Source organism: Mesocricetus auratus, unplaced genomic scaffold (assembly GCF_017639785.1).
Source record: "Mesocricetus auratus isolate SY011 unplaced genomic scaffold, BCM_Maur_2.0 Super-Scaffold_100014, whole genome shotgun sequence".
Classification (NCBI taxonomy): Eukaryota; Metazoa; Chordata; class Mammalia; order Rodentia; family Cricetidae; genus Mesocricetus; species Mesocricetus auratus.
This window is the reverse complement of record NW_024429197.1, coordinates 45,536,364-45,543,170: the sequence shown is the minus strand read 5'-3', so window position 1 is coordinate 45,543,170 and position 6,807 is coordinate 45,536,364.

Sequence of the window (6,807 nt, the reverse complement as noted above, 5' to 3'; positions counted from 1 at the left end):
CATAGCCCTGGTTAATTAAATAGGTTAAAAAAAAACCTCATGGATCCAGTAAAGGGTGTGGTAGGAAGGAGAGGATATGATAATAATAGTAGGAATTAAGACAGAAAGATGGAATGACCAGAATGCTTCATATATAGGTATTAAATTGTCAACAAAACAACTTAATGAAACAGCATATGAAGTACCTTGTTGTCCAACTCCTCTTGATAAAGAGCCAGATTATCCCAGCTTGCAATGGAAGGATTCCTCAAAAGTGGGACTTTCAATACAGAAGTCAGAGCATTTCAAACTGTAGGAAAAGAGAAGAAAATGACAAGATGCCAACCTGAAGTACAAGAATATGGACACCCTTCCTACAAAGCAATAACTGAAGGACAAGGACCAGCTCTGCTTCACAACATGTAAGTTTATAGTTTTGAATACCGTTTACCCACACCCCTCCTTGTTCACAGAGATAAAGCACTGTGTTTTTGTCCACATTTATAATAATACTGAGCTGTAGCTGTTGAACAGACTTTGAAACAACTTCCAGTATATCTTACTGTCTGTTCTCATTTGTCTCCGTCTAGTTTTATTCAAATGGTTCTTACTCCATTTTATACTGTATCTACTTTTTACACATTGATTCATTTTCTCTGTTATTTATGTTTTCTGCTTAGTTTTTACAACATGAATGTCCTTTTCAGTAAGAAATGCTGCAGACATACAAAATATGAAAAATACAATATAAAGCACCCCAGTACTTAGTGACAAGATTGAATATGAATATTAAGATAAAGTCAAAGACTGCTTATCTCAATTGCTTAGTCTCCTCAGAGGAAAGGAATGCTATGAATTTGGTGTTTATGCCCTTTAATCTTCACCTGTTAAATATAATTTATATAGTGTATGAATATAAATGTAAATATTGTGCAATAAATTATGTTACTTTTCACAATACTTTGTCATAGTCATAATCTGAAATCAGCACATATCATTTAACAACTTAAATTTTTCTGTCTTGCATATGCAAAATTCATAAGACTCAGATATTAATACAGACTTTATTCAAGTCTTTTAAAATAATGATATTTCAGTTTTTTATATGCTACAATTGTATTACTTTCTTTTGATGAATATTTACAATGGTTTTGTTATTTCATTATTTAAAACAGTATGAAACGTAAAGAATGTGTAACGCTGAGTACTTAAATAGCATTCACATGACCCTTGGTTTTAGGCCAGTAACAGAAGAATAACCAACTAGAGGACTATCTATCTATCTATCTACCTACCTACCTACCTATTCATATCTATACATATATAGATATTTATTTCATCTTCTTGACCATGTAAAGGAAATCTTAATACTTTGTGGCAAATATATTGTCATTTACTTACTGATTTACATAGGGTTTTTCTATACTAAGAATACATATATATTTATATATATATATCCATATATTTCAAGTCAAATGTACTGGGAATATGTTGTCTTTGGAATCTTTAACTAAAATAATCATATTCATTAGCATTTCCTTTTTATAGTTTCCATTTTCACTACTTTATTCAAGGTAGCTTCTGTTATTTGCTATTGTGAATCTCTGCCCCAATATTTCTACTCCAGGGGCTACTTTTCACACATAAACTGTGGAATACCCTTGTTACTTTACCAGAAATAAAATTCAAGTTTTCTATTTTAATTAAATCTAAATTAGCAGAGTAGGACAACCTGAACTGTTCAATACTAAGGTATTCTGATCATAATACATTGCATCTCTTACATTTCTTACTTGGTTCTGATGCCCTTTAATGTATTTGATCAAAAGTTCTCATTTCTTCCACAATATCTGGTATAATTTTTATATTCAGTTAAGCTATTCTTAATTTTACTCTTTGGGAGAATGCAACTAAGGACCTTTTTTTTTTACAATGTTTTCTCACTAATATGAGAGCACATTGTTTTCTCTACATAACCCTTATATTCAGTTGTAGGGATTAATATTATCAAACCCTGCAGAGCCTGGAACTTCTCTTAGTTTCACGCAAGAAAATAAGTTAATAACACCTTGTATATTTAATTTAACATATTTTATTATGATATTTACAAGGTACTAGGGTATAACAATGAACAAAACATCCTTATCTTGCTATCAATTTTAGAAAGAACATCTAGGGAAGCAGGTAGAATGAATTGTGTGCTGGTCAAAAATTGAGTGTTTGCTTTGTTGGTCATATACTTCAAGAAAAGGCTTAAAACGTCTGTGGAAGCAAAACAAATGGTTTCTAAAGTGTCTCTGCCATCTGCCTAATACCATGCCTGGAGAAACTAATGTCAACATATCATGTTATGCTCAATCTGCACAATAAAATTTTGAATCTGGAAAAAGAATTGTCTATGTGATTTCTGCATATCTTTATGTCTTTCTACCTATAATGCCTGGCAGTGTTAGTAAATATACTTCTTAAAGTCAAGGAAAAATTATTAAGAACAAATTTCTCCATTTAGGACTCTAGTTTCTAGAAATTTTGGCTATCACCAAGTGCATAGTGTAGAAACTCAGGGGATATTAAAAATTGTTATGTCAATATACATTGTAATTTCTGTTTTTAACTAAATATGTTTAAGTAATCTGCACTTACAGAAGCGCATTAGAAGCATTTAAAATTATATATATTATATCAGCTACTCATATTTATGTATATATGCATGTACACACATACATACCTGAATACAGATATATGAATATATTTGCATAAATATTTAAAGGACAACAATAAAACATTTAGAGACCATTCCATTTTACTATTATTTTTCAAATTGCTGTCTACTTAGTTAGATTTTCCATTATGGTGATAAGACACCATGACCAAGTGTATCAAGAATGAAAATGTTTCTTCATCTTGTAGTTTGTAGTCCATCATCCAGAAAACACAGCATAGTAGCTCAAGGCAGGAAAAAAGTCATGGAGGAGCGCTGCTTTGGGCTTGTTTGCTCATGGCTTACTCAGCCTGCATTCTTAGACAACTCAATATCACCTTCCCCGGATATCACCACATATAGTAGGTTGAGCTATCCCATGTCAATTATTAATCAAGAAAATGACATGCAGATTCACTTACAGGTCAATCTTAGGGAGGCATTTTTCCAATTGAGAGTTTCTCTTAGTATGTGTCAAGTTGACGTAAAATAACCAAAACAATGTAAAGACTAATTGGTCATTATCACCTGTAGAGAAACTTCATGTACACAAATGTGCAAATATGCATGGTTATGCTTGCTTCTTTAAAAGCCAGAGGTTGACAATGGGTATCCTCTATTGGTGTCCACCTTCATTATTGAGACAGAGTCTCTCACTGAACCTAAAGTATACTGTGATTCCCCAGAATTTGCCTGTCTCTGTCCTTTCCCCGTACAGTGTTACAAACCTATGGGAGCCCGTTCCCTTTGGAGGGATACTCTTTCAGCCTATATGCATGGGGGAGAGCCTAAGTCCTGCCCCAAATGATGTGACAGACTTTGATGATTCCCCCATGGGAGGCTTCACCCTCCCTGAGAAGTGAATGGGGGGGAGGGGTATTGGTGGGGGAAATGAGAGGACAGGAGGGAATGAGAACTGGTATTGGTATGTAGAATAAGATTGCTTTTAATTTAAATAGGAATTAATTTTAAAAAGCATATGCAACTGCATCCAGATCTTACCTAGTTACTCACAACCTGAACTTCAGATTTCAGGCTTGCACAGCAATGACTCTACACACTATGCTATTTCCTCAGTCCCCACCAAAGAAGCTTTAACAAAATACAGATTACTCAATAATAAACTGAGAACTTTGAGGACAAGGACTATTTCTACTCAATCTCTAAGTCAATATTATTTCGAGTAATGTTTCAGAGTCACAATCCTAATTAACGAATACTAAGATGAATCTAATTATCACCCTTGTCCTTGTTAAGCTTAAAACTTTGAGTCCTAAAATTCTTCTCCAATTTTTAAATTTTACTTTTGTATTACATGTTGTGTATGTATATGGTGCATATGTATATGTCTTTTTGCATGCCTGTGCAGGTGTGAACATGTGTGTACACGTGAAAGATCAGATCAGGACTTTGAGTGTCTTCATCAATGGCAATCTTCCTTTACCTTGAGATAGGATGATTTCTCTGATCCTAAAGCTAGCTTGTTTCTACCTCCAATGCTGGAGTTCCAGACATGCACAGATACATTTGGTGGTTTGCCTGGGTGTTGGGGATCTGAACTCAGGGCCTCAGAGCAAGTGTTCTTAATCTAGAGTGCCGTCTTCCCAGCCTCTTGCGGGAGTTTTCAGCATATTGACTGCTATTTAGATAAAATAATTGATTAAAAAATGAAAAACAGGAAAAAATGAAGCATGAAAATCTCATTCCTGTAAACTGTTTCTCCATTCTTTCAGTCCTGGAGCTTTGCTGCGCTCTAGATAGGAGATGGTAATGATCACTACCTGAGAAACAGGGGCTGGTCTTAAAACTGAATTGCATTTCCATTTTGCTTTTGTGTGGTGAAGCAGAAACTCCTGCCATACCACCCACTTAGATCATTTTGGTGTCATGACTTCCAGTGTTCGCTGGTTTTGTATCCATGTGTTTGTTTGATTTGGTTTGGTTTGGTTGTTTTGGTTTGGTTGTGGTTTTTTACAAGTCACACTTTTCTCACAGTTCTCTATTTAATGTAAAATCTCTGTGTTGCACTCAAAAAGACACCTGTTTTGTCCTCCAAGTCTCTGGTCAATGCGAGCAGGAGTTGATTGCTTAGTGTCTTTCATTCGGATCTCATGCTATCTTTCTCTTTTTATACCCTATGTCACCTCTGGGAATAAAGCACATAGGATAAGGAAGTTCAAATCTTTCACATGAGTGAGAATAATAGTTCACTGAGAAACAGAGACCCCAATAAATTCACAACATGCATCAAATACATAGCCTCTTGAGACCATGGCTACATTTGCTGTATGTAAAATTATAGTAATCACCAGGAATGTACCTTTTACCTATAAAAATTGTGATTCTACCTAATTTGTAGTAGTAAAACATGGCTGCAAATGCATTATTCAAATGCACATTAATAGCAACTTGTTCTACATGTCGACTCTCTGTCAAACACAGCTTTGGAGAAATTATACTCCTGATGGAAGCTCTCAGTTGGACTTCAACTATTTATTTTCTTTTCATTTCTAAAAAGGATTTGTACAGAAAGCATTCTTCCTTTTGAAAATATTTCACTCAGAAATGGGTTGAATACAGAAAGGAATAGATGCTATTTAATTTTGAGGAGTGTTTGTAATTTTAATTAAATGATAAATATTAATTATTATTTAGAATACAGTAAAGTTAAGGCTCTTAGTTCCTAACTATTGTGCACAGAAATTTACCCAGTTAGTACAAATTTAATTTATAATAATTGTTTCTGTAATACTTAAATTATATGGTACGGTATAATAAGTGATAATAGTACATATTACAAATGGGCTGACATCTTAACAAAAAAACATTCTAACACATGGCTATTATACTGGAGGAAAACAGTATTAGTATTATGAAGTAGCTGCATTTGCAGGATGCTTAGAAAATGAATCATAATGCATTAAACCTGAATAATTTGCAAGTAAATGAACAAAAACATTTAAATGACTTGTTCTAGGTATTGTTATTTGAAGGTGAGGATGGGAGGAGGGTGAGACGATTTGGAGCAAAACCTTATGTCAGTGAGAGCACACATGTGTGCTGAAATCATGTTATTCAACCAGCAGAGGTCTGAAATGCAATTACTTTCTATTTATTATTTTGCTGATTCGTTTTCTAATAAAGTGTTATTGCCCAATGATGATGTTGAATTAACTACATAATGATGCTCTTGAAGATTAGCTAGATTAAATCACAGCATCACAAGGACTGAAGAATTACTTCAGAGACGGTCTAGGACCTTACAAATCTCCCAATAACAATATCCCTTTAGATCATTGCATAAAGATAGCTGTTCACTCTGTCGATGATACATCTTCTGCCCAATATTGAAATTTATTTCTCACTAAACTCCTTAACTTTTATCAAAGCTGAAAAGACGTGTAATTAACCTCCACCGTCAGAGTGAACTATTTTGTTTCATTTGTGGGGTTTTCACTTACTTTTGAGTAGTATATAATAATTATACAAAATAATTTGATTCATTATGGCATTATCATCCTTTATGTAATGTCCTTTGATCATATTTACCCCCAATTATCCTCTCCTGTCTTCTCTAACTTTCAAGTAGTCTTTTTATATATTAACTGCTTTTTAATAGTAATTTTGATCCTGACATAAGAAGCGTGATACTGTCTTTTTGACAATGGCTTATTTCACTTAGCATGTTTGCAGCTCCACCCACTGTCTAGCAAGTGATCTGACTTCATTCCTTTTATATGTATATTTCCTTCATTCATTGGTCTGTGATATATATATCTTGGTTGTCATGTATAGTTAACATAACCAACATGGTGTGATGGTGTGTTTGTTGAATGCCTCTTTTATTCTTTTGGGTAGAAACGCAGAACAGTGTGACTGGATCATATGGTAGTTCGACTTTTAGTTGTTTGAGAAACCCCTTACTGATTTCAGAAGTAAGATGCTCTAATTTTCATCCTCAGCAACAGTGAATGAGGAAAGCTTTGTTGCTACTTTTCCTTGTCTTCCCCACATCCTAGTCAGCCTTCGTTGCTGCTTGTTTTCTTGAAGATAACTATTCAGACTATGGTGAGATGACATCTCAGTGTACTTTAGATTTTCCATTCCATGAAAGCTAAAATTGCTCA